Consider the following 19,610-nt stretch of genomic DNA (forward strand, 5'->3'; position numbering starts at 1 on the left):
AGCAGAAGACAGCCACTTAACCAAATGAGCCACCCAGGCACCCCAGAAAATCTGATTTCTTAAAAACATTTAAAAAATATTTCTAAACCATTACTACTCCAGGCCATAAAATGATCTTAGTAAGATGATGTAGAGCGGGGCCAGAGGCAGGCCTATTCCTGAGTAAATGTGTATTGGACAAGTAGGGGAAGGAAGAGGGGACAAGGGAGGAGAGGAGACAGGGATTTCTCTCCACTTCCCAAAGTCAAAAGCTTTGTCCTTATCATTGCTACGTGTTGCCCCCCCTCCCCCGGGGGGGGGGTGGCTCCCAGGGCTGGGATCCATGGGCTTGCCATGTATGCTTGTTGACTGGCCAACTGAACCAACAATGGATTCAATCCTCTAATGAGAAGAAAAAGAATCCTTGGGCCTTTTCAATGACCTAAATTCGTCAAAGTATTTTGGGCTTTTCCTAATTTGCTTTCTGTTTCATTTAAACAAATGAGGTGGAACTGAAGGGGAAGTAAAGATTGAACTGAAGAATTAAGCCACAGACCAGAGCAGAGCCAAAAGGGGTTCTTGCCTGAATATTTGAACAGGATTCATGAAAACCTGTCTCAGTCCTCAGGGAAATCAGCTCCGTCCACTGCCTCAGGTGAGCTGGGAATGTATTTGTTTCAGGTGGCTAGGCTATTCCTGGTCTCTACATGGTGAGCCACAGTCAGAGACCCTGACAGCTCAGAAGGCGATATACAACAGTGGTAAATATAGGCAGAAATCCAAATCTTGTGAGCCAGATAGACTTTCTTTTTTTTCAAGTTGCTGATTTTTAAGAACTGTCTTCAGAGCTCATCTGTTATTTTAATTATGCTCAAAATAATTATCTAAAGGCAGAGCACAAAGGATTTCTAGGGCAGTGACACTGCTCTGTGTGATGCTAGAACGGTGGGTACGTGTCATTGTACATTTGTCCAAACTCGCAGCATGTATAGCACCAAGAGTGAACCTTAACGGAGACCATGAACTTTAGGTGATAATGATGTGTCAGCAGAGGTTCATCAACTGTTACAAAGGCGCCAGTCTGGTGGGGGATGGTGGTATGGGGGGGAGGCTGTGGGTGTGTGGGGACTGAGGCTATCTGGGAAAGCTCTGTACTTTCTGCTCAATTTTGCTATGAACCTAAAAATGCTTTAAAAAAAATGAAGTCTACGAAAAAAATTATCTACTGAAAAATAATGTAATAAAGTCTCTTCCCCATTAAGAAAAATGGCTAACCAGGTTATGAACAAGGCAAGATGGAGCGAGATGTCCTTAAGGTTTTCAAGTACTATTCTAAAACCAATGCTTTACTGTATTACCCCTTACTATAATAAAATGCAAAAATTCCTCAGTACTCTATTCAGATTTTGATAAAGCATTGTGGGGGGGGGGAAGGGAGTGTTTTCTCACTTTACCTTGGCTTATTACAATTATTAGTGTAGTAACTATAATATCTTAATTTTCTTACGTGCTACTTTTCAATTAGTATGAAGACTATAATAAATTAGGGTGAGTTACTCTGTTTCGGTATCCCAGTATTTCCTTGGGGACAGGGAAAGTTCTAATAGCTGAAGAATTTTCACAAATATTTTCCCATTTTTTCCCAAAACACTCATCAAGTTATTAATTTCTAACTCTATCTATAGAAATTTTAATGGGCTTTCAATTACAATGTTTCCATCTAACTTGCAAATGGAAGATACCTCCATCCTAATATCTGCTTTTATTATAAACACTGCTTTGAGTCTGAACAATCCAATGCTGATTAGAGGTCTTCACCATTAAGCATTTGTCTCACTTCTAAAGTTTAACAAATAACACAATACATAATTCTCTGGCACGTCCAGTCCTTTTATGTCATGCAGTTGAAGCTCCCTCTACTCATGTGACAAGCAACCAGACCACGTACTATAATCAACTGAGCAGGCTATGATTAACTTTGCACAGAGCTGTCCCCAAACTCTGTACAAACTCCATGGTGGTTCTTAGAGAAAAACATGTCAAGGCATATTTCTCTAATGAAGAGAAAATTTCCAATTAAGAGCATCTGATATGTCTTATTTTTTAGGTGATGATGAATCAAATTAGCACAGGGCCTGGCCAAACTGTCTCTTGTATTATTTTCACTTGCTTCTGCTACACCAAGCCAATCATTTGCAAGGTGGCTGGTCTTTATAATGTGGTTGGGACCATTATATGAATGAATTAATTGCACAATAACGCATTGAGCTCATTCCCATTATCCTGAAATGGGGCATGTTCCAGCCACATCTGTGAAATAAGTAGATGCAGCGTTATTCCCATGTTTCTTGAGTGTCTGCACATAGTCCTGTCAGAATAATGAAAGAAAGAATTTGCATTTCTTTTTCTTCCATGTTACCGGACAGAAATTTACCTTCCATGTTAGCAGAGCAGAAATTTACATTTGGGATTCTTATGAAACATTCTGGATAGGACAGGATCCTCAATTTCTTGGAAGATAATTTTATTACTTCTTTTTGGTTGAGAGTTAAGAAAGACCTCATTTGATTGTCCTGTGTCATTTCCCGAGCACTAATAATGTGCTTGAAAATAATGTGAAGTCGGAGCTGGTAGCTAATAGCTCTGAACTCGAGGCATCTCCACAAGCCTGATGACTTGCTCTCTTTATGGACAGCAGAGGTTTAAGTTGCAAATAGTAGGAACTGAGCAGCGTCTCAGCTGCCTTCCCATGACAGACATTGTCAACCATCTGGTGCCCCCCATACATACAAAGATCTAAGTGAATTTATTTACAAAGCACTCAGACCACTCCAGTGAAAGGACCAGCATTCTGTTTCACTCCAGAACCAATTAGGAACCATTTTGCACTATTGTCAATAATTTCATTATTACCCCAAGTAAGGTGATGGTGGCTATCTTCTGACTAACATCTTTCCCAGTCTGGGAAATTTTTCTTATCAACTGGGATAATAAGGTGGCTAAGTATGGAGTGGGTATCTGCTCAAGGACAATCTGTCCAGAAAAGTCGCTCCGAATTCCCAAAAGACCCTGGAGAGTTAATATGTCTAGAGCACCACTAGATTAAACTGAATTCCAAAATCTTTTTTTTTTTAAATTTTATTATGTTATGTTAGTCACCATACAATACATCATTGGTTTTTGATGTGGTGATCCATGATCCATTGTTTTCGTATAACACCCAGTGCTCCATGCAGTACGTGCCCTCCTTAATACCCATCACTGGGCTAACCAATCCCCCCTCCCACCTCCCCTCTAAAACCCTGTTTGTTTCTCAGAGTCCATAGTCTCTCATGGTTCATCTCTCCCTCCAATTCCCCCCCCCCATTTTTCCCTTCCTTCTCCTAATGTCCTCCATGCTATTCCTTATGTTCCACAAATAAGTGAAACCATATGATAATTGACTTTCTCTGCTTGACTTATTTCACTTAGCATAATCTCCTCCAGTCCCATCCATGTTGACATAAAAGTTGGGTAGTCATCCTTTCTGATGGCTGAGTAATATTCCATTGTATATATGGACCACATCTTCTTTACCCATTCATCTGTTGAAGGGCATCTCGCCTCTTTCCACAGTTTGGCTATTGTGGATTGCTGCTATGAACATTGGGGTGCATATGGCCCTTCTTTTCACTACATCTGTGTCTTTGGGGTAAATACCCAGTAGTGCAATTGCTGGGTCATAGGGTAGCTCTATTTTTAACTTTTTGAGGAACCTCCACACTGTTTTCCAAAGTGGCTGTACCAACTTGCATTCCCACCAACAGTGTAAGAGGGTTCCCCTTTCTCCACAACCTCTCCAACATTTGTTGTTTCTTTCCCTGTCCATTTTTGCCATTCTAACTGGTGGAAGGTGGTATCTCAGTGTGGTTTTGATTTGGATTTCCCTGATGGCTAATGATGATGAACATTTTTTCATGTGTCTGTTAGCCATTTGTATGTCTTCTTCAGAGAAGTGTCTGTTCATATCTTCTGCCCACTTTTTGACTTGATCATTTGTTTTTTGGGAGTTGAGTTTGAGAAGTTCTTTATAGATCTTGGATACCAGCCCTTTATCTGTAGTGTCATTTGCAAATATCTTCTCCCATTCTGTGGGTTGCCTCTTTGTTTTGTTGACTGTTTCCTCTGCTGTGCAGAAGCTTTTTATCTTGATGACGTCCCAAAAGTTCATTTTTGCTTTTGTTTCACTAGCTTTTGGAGATGTATCTTGAAAGAAGTTGCTGTGGGCGATGTCAAAGAGGTTACTGCCTATGTTGTCTTCTAGGATTTTGATGGATTCCTGTCTCACATTGAGGTCTTTCATCCACTTTGAGTTTATCTTTGTGAATGGTGTTAGAGAATGGTCGAGTTTCATTCTTCTGCCTGTGGCTGTCCAATTTTCCCAGCACCATTTATTGAAAAGACTGTCTTTTATCCATTGCATGTTTTTTCCTGCTTTGTCAAAGATTATTTGACCATAGAGTTGAGGGTCCATATCTGGGTTCTCTATTTTGTTCCATTGGTCTATATGTCTGTTTTTGTGCCAGTACGATGCTGTCTTAGTGATCACAGCTTTGTAATATAGCAAATGTGATGCCCCCAGCTTTGTTTTTCTTTTTCAACATTTCCTTGGCGATTCGGGGTCTTTTCTGATTCCATACAAATCTTAGGATTGTTTGTTCCAGCACTTTGAACAATGTCATTGGAATTTTGATCGGGATGGCATTGAAGGTATAGATTGCTCTGGATAGCATAGACATTTTAACAATGTTTATTCTTCCGATCCATGAGCATGGAATATTTATCCATCTTTTTGTGTCTTCTTCAATTTCTTTCATGAGTGTTCTGTAGTTCCTAGCATATAGATCCTTTACCTCTTTGGTTAGGTTTATTCCGAGGTATCTTATGGTTTTTGGTATTATTGTAAATGGAATCGTTTCTTTAATTTCTCTTTCTACAGTTGTGTTGTTAGTGTATAAGAAAGCAACTGATTTCTGTGCATTGATTTTGTATCCTGCCACATTACTGAATTGCTGGATGAGTTCTAGTAATTTGGGGGTGGAGTCTTTTGGGTTTTCCACATAAAGTATCATGTCGTCTGCGAAAAGAGAGAGTTTGACTTCTTCTTTGCCAATTTGAATACCTTTTATTTCTTTTTGTTGTCTGATTGCTGTTGCTAGGACTTCTAGTACTATGTTGAACAATAGTGGCGAGAGTGGGCATCCTTGACGTGTTCCTGATCTTAAGGGAAAGGCTCTCAGCTTTTCCCCATTGAGGATGATATTTGCTCTGGGTTTTTCATAGATGGATTTTATGAACTTGAGGAATGTTCCCTCTATCCCTATACTCTGAAGAGTTTTAATCATGAAAGGATGCTGTATTTTGTCAAATGCTTTTTCTGCATCAATTGAGAGGACCATATGGTTCTTCTCCCTCCTCTTATTAATGTGTTCTATCACATTGATTGATTTGCGAATGTTGAGCCACCCTTGCATCCCGGGGATAAATCCCACTTGGTCGTGGTGGATGATCCTTTTAATGTATTGTTGGATCCTATTAGCTAGGATTTTGTTGAGGATTTTGGAATCCATATTCATCAGGGATATTGGTCTGAAATTCTCCTTTTTGATGGGGTCTTTGCCTGGTTTGGGGGTTAAGGTCATGCTGGCCTCATAGAATGAGTTTGGAAGTTTTCCTTCTGTTTCTATTTTTTGAAACAGCTTCAGTAGAATAGGTATTATTTCTTCTTTGAATGTTTGGTAGAATTCCTCAGGGAATCCATCAGGCCCTGGACTCTTGTTTTTTGGGAGGATTTTGATCACTGCTTCAATCTCGTTACTGGTTATTGGCCTATGCAGGTTGTCAATTTCTTCCTGTTTCAGTCTTGGCAGCTTATAGGTTTCCAGAAAGGCCTCCATTTCATCCAGATTGCTCAGTTTATTGGCATATAGTTGTTGATAATAATTTCTAATAATTGTTTCTATTTCCTTGGTGTTAGTCTTGATCTCTCCCCTTTCATTCATAATTTTATCAATTTGGGTCCTTTCTCTCTTCTTTTGGGTAAGTCTGGCCAGTGGTTTATCAATCTTATTAATTCTTTCAAAGAACCAACTTCTAGTTTCATTGATCTGATCTACTGTGTTTCTGGTTTCTAATTCATTGATTTCTGCTCTAATATTAATTATTTCTCTTCTAATGCATGGCTTAGGCATCGTTTGTTGCTTTTTCTCTAGTTCTTTAAGGTGTAGAGTTAGTTGGTGAATTCGGGACTTTTCTATTTTTTTGAGTGAGGCTTGGATGGCTATATATTTCCTCCTTAGGACTGCCTTTGCAGTATCCCAAAGGTTTTGGACCGATGTGTTTTCGTTCTCATTGATTTCCATGAATTGTTTAAGTTCTTCTTTGATTTCCTGGTTGACCCAACATTCTTGAGCAGAGTGGTCTTTAGCTCCCAAGTGTTTGAATTTCTGCCAAATTTTTTCTTGTGATTGAGTTCCAGTTTTAGAGCATTGTGGTCTGAGAATATGCAGGGAATAATCTCAATCTTTTGGTATCAGTTGAGACCTGATTTGTGACCCAGGATATGGTCTATTCTGGAGAAAGTTCCATGTGCGCTCGAGAAGAATGAGTATTCTGTTGTTTTAGGGTGGAATGTTCTGTAAATATCTATGAGGTCCATCTGGTCCAATGTACCATTCAAAGCTCTTGTTTCCTTGTTGATTTTCTGCTTAGATGATCTGTCCATTGCTGAGAGTGGAGTATTGAGGTCTCCTACAATTAATGTATTGTTATCAATATGACTCTTTATTTTGGTTAACAGTTGGCTTATGTAGATGGCTGCTCCCATGTTGGGGGCATAGATATTTACAATTGTTAGATCTTCTTGTTGGATAGACCCTTTAAGAATGATATAGTGTCCTTCTGTGTCTCTTATTACAGACTTTAGTTTAAAATCTAATTTGTCTGATCTAAGAATTGCTACCCCAGCTTTCTTTTGAGGTCCGCTGGCATGGAAGATGGATCTCCATCCCTTCACTTTCAGTCTGGATGCATCTTTAGGTTCAAAATGAGTCTCTTGTAGACAGCATATGGATGGGTCCTGTCTTTTTATCCAATCTGCAACCCTGTGCCGTTTTATGGGAGCGTTTAGGTCATTCACGTTGAGAGTGATTATTGAAAGATATGAATTAATTGTCATCATGTTGCCTGTGAAGATGTTGTTTTTATAGATTGTCCCTGTAAATTTCTGTTGTATATCACTCTTGGGGTCTTTCTCCTTTTATAGAACCCCCCTTAATATTTCTTGCAGGGCTGGCTTAGTGGTCACATATTCTTTCAGTTTCTGCTGGTCGTGGAAGCTCTTCATCTCTCCATCCATTCTAAATGAAAGCCTTGCCGGATAAAGTGTTCTTGGCTGCATGTTCTTCTCATTTAGTACCCTGAATATGTCTTGCCAGGCCTTTCTGGCTTGCCAGGTCTCTGTGGATAGGTCTGACGTTATTCTGATGTTCCTCCCTCTGTATGTAAGGAATCTCTTCCCCCTAATTGCCCTTAAGATGGTTTCCTTGGTTCTAAGATTTGCAAGTTTTACTATTACATGCCGGGGTGTTGGCCTGTTTTCCTTGATCTTAGGAGGTGTCCTCTCTGCCTCTAGGACTCGAATGTTTGTTTCATTCCCCAGATTAGGGAAGTTCTCAGCTACGATTTGCTCAAATACATCTTCTAGTCCTCTCTCTTTCTCCACTCCCTCTGGGATTCCAATTATTCTGACATTGGAACGCTTCATGGTGTCACTTATTTCTCTGATTCTATTTTCATGGATTCTGAGTTGTTTTTCCCTGGCCTCCTCTTTTCCCTTTTTATCTATTATATTGTCTTCCAGGTCGCTTATTCACTCTTCTGCCTCAGTTACCCTAGCTGTTAGATTATCTAGATTGGATTGGATCTCACTGATAGCATTTTTAAGTTCTGCCAATTCACCTTTTATTTCTGCCCTTAGAGACTCTATGTTGCCATTAATTGATTTCTCCATCCTAGCCATTGTCTTCACAATTGCTAGCCTGAATTCCATCTCCGCCATCTTGGTTATATCTGCATCCATTTGTAAATCTGCAGCATAAATCATAATCTTTGAGCCTTTTCTATTTTGGGGGCTCCTCCTCCTAGTCATTCTGTTGATGGGTGGTTGAGGGAATGTATAGAGTTCAAATTATTGACCAGAACCCAAGCAAGATGCACCTGTTTTCCTGGGACCTTAGGGTTGCTGGCCTCTTGTTTTCCCAGCCTGTCTTCTGTGGGAGGGGCCTGCCACGCTGTTACTCGGGCAACCCTGTTTGGGCAGAGTTGCCCTGCCCCCCTGTGGCGGGGGATGGGCTCAGTGGGAATTAGTTTTGGGGGCTTTTGTTCTCTGGTGGCTTTCCCTGGCGGCTTTCCGCGTCTCTTCCGTGAGTCACAGCAGAAGAGACCATTTCCAACCCTCTGCCTCAGAGCAGATAGATCGCAGTCTGTTCTTAGTGAGCTCTCCAGGCCACACTGTCTCCGTTTCTGTCCCTGCTGCTATAAACTGCTGCGTCCTGGGTTGTGCGCCCCTCCGCAGCGCTCCCAGTCCTGCCTCCAGGTCGGGGCACGTCTCTGCCCTTTGTGCTTCTAAAACCGCCAGCCGCTCCCAGTTCACCCGCGCGACCCCGCCGCTCCGGGTTTCCGCCCCGGGGGCTGCCCTAAAGTCCTTTCCCGACACTACCGGTCTGCGAGTCTGTGCCCGACCGCAGCGCGCGAGGCTGTCGCTCACTGGCGGTGCAGGCTCCCCATGGCCAGGCACCCTCCCGCTGCCGTTTATCCTCCGATATCTGCCCGTGGAATCACGGCTCCCCATTTTGTACCTCAAAACCAACCGCCTGCGATATTCTGTTTGTAGAGATCCAGATCTTCTTACATCTCAGGCTGGTTTCGTGGGTGCTCAGTGTGGTCTGGTAGATATCCAGCTCAATTCCGGGGACCAGTTGAAATAGGGTCCCCTACTCCTCCGCCATCTTTCCCTTGAATTCCAAAATCTTAAATAATTTCTGGGGGTGTAGATGCTGTGTGCCACTCAGGTCCCTCTTTCAGGACTGGAGAATTTATTTCTCCAGCAGTTTCTGGAAAGGATGTCTGCCTACTATTCTCAGAACTGTTCTATCCAATGGCACAGCCCTTCCTGGGGAAGCCAGCTTCCAATAATTGGTCCGGGCTTTCCCCTCCCAACTAAAAGCAACCCAGAAAGGCCATCCCAGCTTCAGCACTCCTCATGGGGCCACCTCAGGCCTGGGTTTACACCACTACTTTTTTCCCCTCCCCACCCTGCTTTCTTCCCTCTCCTTCCCTTCCCATCCACTGGTTTTCATCCCAAGGGCACTTCCTAATAAATTATTTGCATGCTGATTTTCATCCCAGGGTCTGTTTCCTGGGGAACCCAACATATAATCTCCCGCTTCCCCTTTTCCTTAGCTTTTAAATACTATTGCTTTCTTGTAAATGGAACTGGCCTGTGGAGAATGTCTTGGTGCTACATATATATATATATATATATATATATATATATATATATGGCCTATATATAGGCTTTTTCTGCATGAAATTTCTGAGGGCATAGACTGTGCCTACTTTATAGTCTACACCCACAGAACATCTAGTGCTGTTAGGATATAATAAATGTTAACTGAACAGAAGAAGCCCCATGCTGGGGCGGGATGGTGAGTATTATTACTCACAAGTGCTAAATATTTTATTTGGGGCTAACTAGTAACTTCAGAGGCCTGCAAGTAAGTTCATTTGGGCCTACCATTATGCACAGGCAGCTACATTAAACACTGCAAAGTGCATGCATTTTGTTTTCCTTTGGATATATTTGAGGATGGGGAAACTGACCTCTTGCAAAGCAGTAAAATGGAATTGCTTGTTAACTGTCAAGTTTCTTATTTCAAGACACTCTTGGAAAATGTCTTGTCATTGCTGTTTTTCTTTTCAGCTCTGCATATAGATTTTTGTTGGCCTTTTTATTTCCTTTAACAGATCCAAATTTAGGACTGATTGCGAGAACGCTTACTAGCAAGCAATGTCATTGCTGAACAAGTAGACTTAGAAATAATGTGAGCCGTAGTTAGTTGAGGTCACTCTACCCCCTTAAAACCTACAGGAGATAGCCTCAATCCCCCATCCCATGATTTGTGGGAAGTCTTAAGGCATTCCTCAGTGATTCTATGAATTTCTGGAGGGCTTACATTCTTGTGGAGAGCTTTGACCCCAAGCTCCTGTTCTGCTAAATTTGAGTTTAGGGACGGTCTTTTCCTAACCTATTGCTTTCTTTATTCTGTACTATGTCAATAGAACGTAGAACCCAGTCTTCCCTCCCTGCCCCCTCCTTATACGTGCACACACACAAATACACACACACCATTCGCAGGAGATATTCTTATATGTAGCCAGATTTTACTAAAGTTTTGGGAAGGTGAAAGTTATGTAACACAGAATGCAAAAAATATGATTACAATAGTAATCATCTTTGTCCTCAAAAAACAAGTCTTTCATCCTTATCTGCAACAATTTGACAGCCTCTCTCTATTCCTCCCTATGTGCCCACTTCTTTCTAAGAGAAGAAAAAAAAAAATTCCCCTCATTCTCTTATAGAGAATAATTTAGCCCTTTCAGACACGTACTAAGTCCAGTCATTTTTGACTGCATGTGACAGAAAACCCAATTTAAACTGGTTTACGCAGGAGTTTCTACGAGTCTGATAACTTCAACACCGAGGGCTAGATCTTACTTCAGGAACGGTGGATAAGGGACTCCGCCGAGTCAGCAGATCAGCTTCCCCTCTCTCGGTCTGTGGCTCTGTTCTCGCTGCTACCGGCTCCCTCTCAGACGGCCTTTGCTCACTGTTGTAAAACGATCACGCTCACTTTCCACACGCCTTCCCGAGCGTCCCACCAACTGAAGGAGGGGGCCGCCCTGGTCTCGGCTCGGCAGCCTGACGGCATTGCATTGGCTGCGAGTGGGTCACATGCCTATCCCTCAGCCTATCGCCGGGCAGGGGAATGCAGCCTGCTCATTGGCTCAGGCCTAGTTCCCGTCGTCCAACCCTGGAGCTGCTGGGGGTGGGATCCGTCTGACTCAAACCACGTGAAGAGGGAAACGAGCTGGGAGTGCTGCAGAGCGGGGACGGGTCACAGAGCAACCACCCCAAACCTGCAGTATCAGGTACAAGCTTAACCCACCCTCATATTTACCTTGGGGCCTCCCTCTGAATATTTAAGAACTCCCTGAAGTCTTAAAACAATTGCTTGAATGTGCCTGGCCAATTAAGTCTGGAGACAAAAGCCATCTTCCTGCACATTGACAGTTTAGAGTGGGGAAGGTTTTTTTTTTTTTTTTAAGATTTTATTTATTCATTTGTCAGAGATAGAGATAGCACAAGCAGGGGGAGCGGCAGGAAGAGGCAGAGGGAGAAGCAGGCTCCCTGCCGAGCAGGGAGCTCCATGCGGGGCTCGATCCCGTGACCCTGAGATCATGACCTGAGCTGAAGGCAGATGCAGAACCCACTGAGCCACCCAGGCGTCCCCGGGGAAATTGATTTTTACAGATACTCTGAAATGGCCTGTGGGTGCCCAGAATGTTCCATTATCTTGATAGTAGTGGTTATATGGGTGTATACATACGTAAAAATTCATCAAGCTGTACACTTTAAGATGTGTGTATTTTACTGTATAAGTGTTATTATGTTTCAGTTTTAGTTTTTTAATATCCTGCAAGATGACCAACATATGTTCGTGTGATTCTGAGTGCGATCATCAAGCCTATTATCTTTGATCTGCTTTTCTACTAAGTCTTACTCAGAGTTGAAGATAAAGCCTGGTTGAGGTCCTGAGGGTAGGAAACCCAATATGAGTTTGGGGTCAAGTCCTAATTGGTATTAATATGGGTGTATTTAGGGGCGCCTGGGTGGCTCTGTTGGTTAGGTGTCTGCCCTCGGTTCGAGTCATGATTCCAGGGTCCTGGGATGGAGCCCTGCATCTGGCTCTCTGCTCAGCGGGGAGCCTGCTTCTCCTTCTCCCTCTGTTCTCTCTCTCTCTCTCTCCAGTAAATAAATAAAATCTTTTTTTTTTTTTTTAAGATTTTATTTATTTAGTTGACAGAGAGAGAACACAAGTAGGCAGAGCACAGGCAGAGGGAGAGGGAGAAGCAGGCTCTGCCCTGCTCCTTTACTATGTGACTGTGGGGATGTCACTTAACCATGCCTGAGCTTCAGTTCCACATCTATAAAATAATGGTAGTAAGTGAGATTCCCCTCTTTCAGGGCTGCTCGGAGAAACAGATGACATGCACAAACAGCCTTTGGGATATGGTGAAGTCTCATTATTATTCTGGTCCCCCCTCCTATTTCCTATTAATCTTTCTTTTTTTTTTTTGTGCCTCTTTTGAACTTATCTCCTTAGACACCCTCCTGAATGGATCTTTTTCCTCGTAATTACTTCCAAGTTTAAGTGACTACCAGGAGTTGGTCCAGCAGCCCCTTCCATTTTGCCAATACACCAGAACACCTTGCCTGAGTTTCATCTTAGATTTTTCATATTCTGTAACCATTTATAGCTTCTTCTTGTCTTTCTGGATCTTTTGCAGTTCAATCTTCTAATTCACTGTGTTTACAATATTATTCCTCTTTGAAATCTCATTATCAACTGTGACCAAACTGGAGCAAGGGCAGAGTTTCTTGATTTCTCTTCATCTGTTTCAATTATTGTATACTCCTTGGCTAGATAAGTGAGATGAATAAGAAATAATTATTGATGGTACAGAGAAAGTGAAGTTTTCTTTTTGAAAGGTGGTATTATTCGTATGTAAAGAAAGTTTGTTGTTTTTCTTTTAAGATTTTATTTATTTGAGAGAGAGAGAGAATAGATGGAGGGGCAGAGGGAGAGGGAGAGGGGGACAGAATCTGAAGCAGACTCTATGCTGAGTGCAGAGCCCAATTCAGGCCCTGATCCCATGACCATGAGGGAACTGAAAACAAAGTTGGATGTTCAACAAAATGAGCCACCTAGGCATCCCTTACTGTTTTTCATAAACTACTGGAGAGAGAGAGATTTTTTCATAAACTACTGGATTTAATGAACATTGTTAGAATATTTGAGAGATTAACTAATTACCTTAGATCCATATCTAGAGTATCTACTGCGTAGAAGGCATTGTTTTAGGTTCTTATATTTCTAATCTAATTTAAGCCATATCACCATTCTACAGGTTAGCTATTGTTTTCTCCCTTTTACAAATGTTGAGACTGAGGTTAGCTTGTACAAAGTCGCACAGTAGGACTACATGGAAGACACATATTTGGATGCAGCTGCATCTAAATATAAAACCTGTGCTTTTTCCAAAAGGTGTTCTTCAGTGGTCCACATCTTGTAGAGTCTGGTGAATCTACAACCAGGTAAAGGTAAGAAATAAGCTTTGGTAATAGAATCCTGACTTGCTAGCCACATGGCTTATGTCCAGGATAGATCTCTTTTTATAAGAGTGTAAATCAGGAAAGAAGGAGGGAGGGGGGAAGGAAGGGAGGAAGGGAGGACGGAAGGAAAAAAATAGTCCTTTTTCTCTGCTTCTACTGAAGACTGCTCAAAAATAATAATAATTTAAAAAATACTGGTTTTACATTGCTTTGGTAGAAAGTTCTATTAGTTTTATAGAAGGTATCTCAGAAAATGGGTTATTAAATGTAGGAATGGACCACCAAGCAATTAATAGAATTAATCTTAATAAAAATTATGATGTCTAAGGTGTACCTAAGACCAATGATCGCCAACTTCTAGGACAATAGAGATCTCAACTCAGAAGCCTTTGGGGAAACTATAATTTTATAATGTAATTACTTCCTTTAGTATTAATTTAAATGTATCCAAATTGAAAGCTTTGAGAAGACCATCTAACTATGTCCCCATGGGGACACATCTGTTTCATAAGCTTGCAGATCCAAATGGCTAGAATGATAGAGTTATCAACATTTAAACACACTAACATGAACATGAGGAATATTATAGAGACATTGAGATATACACAGGTACTTGTTTATTAAATTAGAATATTGCTAGGAAACACGTATAATTAAAAGTCAACAAGAGGAGGTTACAACTTTGTTCATTCTTTTGGAAAAACAGACATTATTATTTACTATGAAGTCAAAGATGATCCTTTTCCTAGAGTCAGGGGCTCTGATGGAGCATTACTAGGTCAGGGAGTGACTCAGATTTATAGTCCAAACGAGTTCCTGTTCTGAGCGGCCCTATACATCAGCTTTCGGCCCTGCTGGTGAATCATAGCAGTTGCCACTACATTTCTGGGAGCGTTTTCAGCCCCTCTCAGCTGTAATTCCCCAGATCCATTGCTCAAGATTAACAAAATATAACACACAATTAGAGGTCAGCTTTGAAATATAAAAGCATCATGCCCAAATGTTAAAAACAAGGTCAGCAATAAATCATGTTGGAAAGAAGCCAAATGTCATAAACACAAGACAAGAGATTATAAATCATAATTCACAGCATGGAGCTCCACCACCCTAAGAGAATGAACTAAAAAGTAGCGACAACAGCTAAGACAATGACAACAAATAATACAGGTCAGCAATCTGAAGTTTAGAAAGAAAAGAGCACAAGTGTTCCGAGGGTCCAGAGGGAAAGGCAAAGGGCACAAGCCTAGACAGACTAACTAGGTATCAAAATAATGTTTGCTGGCTTGTTCATTGTTTTTCATCCTGGGAAATGCCAAACATAATTATTAGGCTTTTTGGTTGGAAAACTTAAAATTATTAGACTTTTTGTTTGGTTCTGGGAGGTCACTCTAAAAGTACAATATCAGTTTTTAGAGGACCCTAAGATTAAAATCTCATGTGCTTAATTAATTAAAGACATCCCTAACATTTTAGAGGCAGAATCACTAACTTCTTCAAGTAAGAAGAGTGAATTTACATCACGTCCTTCCAGTATCACTTGGCAATGCTAAAATATCATCCAGACTTTTTTTCAGTATGTAATAGCATATCCCTGACACAAAAAGAAGAATGATATATTCTAAGTTAGAGATAAACAATAGCTACAAATCTTATTGTCAGCTTTCTCGGTCAGTTGCAAAGCTAACAATGGTTTAAAACTACTAATGACCATCCATCATATTTTTCTTGCGATGAAACGTAATTACAATGTGTTAATATTTATGAATCACATGGAGGTTCTCAGATGAAGTGAAGTGAAAAGCAAGTAAATAAATATTACATAAATAAGTAATTATATAAGCAATTAATGCCTCTCAAATTGTGGATTGTAAATTTGAAAACACTAATTGCCTTAAGGACTGAGGCCTGCAGACAACATGGAAAAGGCCACTGTTTAGAATGAAATCAACTCTTCTCTGATCTGATTTTCAGATCAAGTGGAACAGAAGAAAACAAGGCTCCAATCTATTTAATTTTTTTACATACTGCTGGAGACATTCTATACACATAGCATTAGTTGAATATAGTTGATTCAGGGACACAGGCAAGTAAATGGTATGACCTTTTTCTTTTTCATGGTCATATACAGTCAGTGCGTGAAAACAACTTTTCAATAGATTTAAAATATCTGATGGGTCCCATAAAAAAAAAAAAACTTAAAAAATAAAATATCTAATGGCCAGAACAGTAAGAAAGAATAACTCAGTCTTTGAATCTCGCTCCAATGAGATATAAATAGTAAAATATTGCAGATAGCCACATGTGATCATGGAAAACTTGATTTTTGCAGTTTTCTTTTTTTAGGTATAATATTTTAATCTTTCATGACTAGGAAGAAAAATGGACAGAAATGGAGAGTGGGAAATCACATTTCTAGTTACTTAGTCTTTTTAAACCACAGCTTTGGAAACTCAAGACTCCAGATCATGTTGGAAGTTTTAAATATTAAGGCAAGAATCCAGTTTGCCGTGCGATACAAAGCATTTGGGAATCTCAGAAGCTTACTCTTCCCCCATTCAACAATTCTGCAGAGATTCATCCGTAACAATTAGAAACCGGGAAATTCTTCTTTTTTCTCATTTGACTGCTTTAAAATGACTTAAGGTAAAATACCTTGAAATTGCCCTAGAATCAAAGGGGTTTTCTTTATAGCTCTTCACAAAAATAACTGCACAGGTAATATTCAAAGCCAAACAAGCTTTGAACCTGGGCCCAGATCACACACTAAGAAATTTGGCCCTGTTTTATTGGCTTCTTTATACTCTACTATATTTTCTGAATTTCCTACAATGGACATATATCACTTTTATAATCAGGAAAAAAAAAAATCCCATAAAGAAGTTTAGTTCAGATCTAAAACATGCTCAGGGCCAATAGAAATGAGAAAATAGGCTGGAGCCCATGGTGCGAGCGCTTCCAAGCACCACCGTGGGAGTCTGTGCTCAGTTTTAAGAACTGTTCCTTATGTTTGGTAGCAAACATTTGGATGATGTAAATGGACACTCTTACTCCCACCCTCCCACCCCACCCCCCGCCGACTGATGAGCAATGAAGGATGTGTACACTTACATAATTTTCTTCTGCATGGAGGTTAAAAAATAAATTATCCACTAGCATTACAAACAATGTGAAGACTGCTTTAAATAAATCTGAAGCTGAATTTGCTCTGGACAGCGTTAAGCCATCTGAGATTTTTACTAGGGGGAGACTGTCAGGTCCATCAAAGGGCACAAGGATGAACTTCTCAACTGAAAATTATTGTTCTCAGGAGTGTAAAGAGAGGCAACACAGTGTCATAAAAATTTGGAGAGATCAAAGCAGCATCATGCAGGAGGCTCTAGATTTACCACCAACTCTGATATTTACAAGCTCTGTGACCCCGGGCCATTTACTTAACCTCTCTGAGCCTCTGTTTTCATTTATAAACTGGCAGGGATAAAAGTAGTACCTATTTGGAGGGTTATTGGAAGGATTAAACCAGGAAAATTGTTTATAGGACATCTACTAGTGCATGAAAAGTGCTCCAATAAATGTTAACTTTTATGGAAAACTGTATGGTTTACTCCCCTGATAGGACAGTGGTATTTCAATGAAGAACAGAGTCTGAATGTTTTAAAATATATTTTTTACACAGTAGCCTAGGTTGGGCATACCAAGTTCCCTTACCTCCATGGTAAGAGTATTATTTGTGATTAGAATCTTCAAAGAGGCCCTGAAATGATGTCACCTAAGTAGTGACTCATCCCAGATGTGGCGTGTAGAACTTCCTTGTACAAAATTAGAGAGGGTTTATGTTTGTGTTTAAGGTGCCAGAAGGGGTCCTAGAGGGAAAATTATTTGCCACTGGCAGATACGAATCTGCTTATAAGATGTATGATAAGCCATTCCCAAATGGTCACTTGGAGTGACAGCGTTACTAACCAGTTGTCCCTCGTGGAGTTCTCACAACCACCTTATGCAGCAGGTACTGTTTTTTTTTTTTTTTTTTTAAATTTTTTTATTGTTATGTTAATCCCCATACATTACATCATTAGTTTTAGATATAGTGTTCCATGATTCATTGTTTGTGCATAACACCCAGTGCTCCATGCAGAACGTGCCCTCCTCAATACCCATCACCAGGCTAACCCATCCTCCCAACCCCCTCCCCTCTAGAACCCTCAGTTTGTTTTTCAGAGTCCGCAGCAGGTACTGTTTTAATCTCTAGAAAAAACTGAAGCTCAGAGAAGTTAATGACTTTCTCACTGTCACACAGTAAATAAACAATAGACTGGGCATTCCAGTGTTTGACCATAAATGGGAACATCCATTTATCTGAGGAAAAAAAAACATGTTAGCCTCACCCTTTTTAGAAATGGTGGAGGTGGGGAAGAAGAGAGGAGCAAAGGACGAAAATTTCAGCCATTAATCTCTTTTGTCGGAGGGCAGAACCAACCACAATTGCCCCAGAAGCAAAAGCAGACACTGGGGTGAAAGGACAATCTTGCAGGGAATCTAAGGAGAAGTTATGCTTTCAAAAGGTGTGAACCTTGGCTGTTTGTGTTTTTTTGTGTTCCTCCCTTCTCCATTCTAACCTGTTCGTCACTGGGAAATGAAACAGGTTTGGTTTGCAAGCTGTCTCCACGGAGTGGAGCAAGACTTTGTGTAATAAACAAGAGCATCTGCCAGAGCCCCCAGCTAGCCTCTCCAAGGCCAGACTGCCAGCGAAACCTGGCATTGTGACAACAAGGTCCATTCAGCATGACCAGTGGCCACTGAGGAGCGACTCTGGAAAGGACAGCCAGATGGGGCACCCCCGAGCTCAGCAGGGGAAGAGTGCAGCCTCCAGTAGCGAGCTATATAGGCTCTTAGAATCCCTCCGGCCTGGAATGCCAGCCAAGTAAAATTGCGTGCATGTGTGTGTGTATAGAGTTTTCTAGAAGAAAAGGTTTAGAACTTTCAGCAAATTCCTAAGAGCCTGCGACCCTCACGGGAGAAACCACAGTTGGGAGAAGGACATACTCTGATCTTCCAGAAAAGAACACCAAGCTCGCCACTTTTATTTCTGGAGCAACTGAGCCCAGGCTCTTAGCCCACTTTCCTCTTACAAAACCCTAAGGCACTTAAAAGAGACCATGGGAGGGGGGGGGGGAAATAACTCAACCCCCTTTCTAATCTAAACCTAATCCTCCTTAAACCTTGCCTGACCCAGGCTACCAGGAATCCTGCCAGTGCCAAATGATATGATGTTTATTCAGCTCAGGTCTTAGCCTGCTGCTCTGAGTCACAAAATCAAAGAGGAACATGCCAGCCACCGCCTGCTGATGAATGGGTAAACAGAGGGCCAGTCAAGAAAGAGGAGGGCCAGTGTTTGAGGACAATGCCTTTGTGTAGTTCTGGCTCAAATAAGGGCACGGCTCCTAAGGAACAGGCTTGAGACATGCCCAAAATGCTGTGCCAAGTAGTTCAGAAGCCTGGGTACAGCTGTTCCTAATATGCCCTTTGCCCCCTTTTGCCCCCTAAAACCACAGTAGGGTGCCCACGACACGGTGCTCCCTTTCCCGGAAGAGGTTGGCAAAATGACAGTTTGTGAACCCATTAGGTTTTTGTGGGAAGAGTGCTTTCCAAAGTGTTCTCAGAGAAGCCTCCGATCAGTAAGAGTGTTGTAGAGCTCAGAAGGCGTGGCCTGACCCCCATTTTACCAGAGCAGCTGTTTTGATCTGTTTTATATCTGGGGGATCTGAATGAGATTTAGGGGGAGGGAGTTCTGTTGCTAAAAACAGAATGTTCGCAAAACGCTCTTGAAATACCAGCTTTGGCCCCTCCTTACCTGAGAGGGGCTTACATGGAATAAGTCTTCTAGATTGTGAGATTTAGCAAGCTGGCAATATTCTCTGCTTCCCTTCTCTCAACAAATGCCTCCTTATAACTCTTTCTATGTGTGTTTGAATCAGCATCGTCCCCTCAGGAATAACCGTGAGAGGGATAGCTAAGTTTTTCAGGGTCTCTTGTGTGCCAGGTGAGGTGCTGGGCGTTTATTGGACCCCTGGCAGCCCTTTGGGTAGACAGTCGCTCTCCTCAGTTCAGGTGAAAACAGTGAAGCAGAAACACAACAGCT

At 41.4% G+C, this 19,610-nt stretch overlaps 1 long non-coding RNA gene across 2 annotated transcripts in view; it reads left to right on the forward strand.

The window, feature by feature from the left end:
- Window positions 1–475: 475 nt before the first annotated feature.
- LOC144380003 (uncharacterized) overlaps window positions 476–19,610 on the forward strand; it is a 35,298-nt gene continuing 16,163 nt past the window's right edge. For both annotated transcript variants that reach the window (XR_013443649.1, XR_013443648.1), the window contains exons 1-2: window positions 476–634; window positions 13,407–13,462. This is a non-coding gene — a long non-coding RNA (uncharacterized LOC144380003). The remainder of the gene's footprint in view (window positions 635–13,406; window positions 13,463–19,610) is intronic.

Source organism: Halichoerus grypus, chromosome 14 (genome assembly GCF_964656455.1).
Source record: "Halichoerus grypus chromosome 14, mHalGry1.hap1.1, whole genome shotgun sequence".
NCBI classification, from domain to species: Eukaryota; Metazoa; Chordata; class Mammalia; order Carnivora; family Phocidae; genus Halichoerus; species Halichoerus grypus.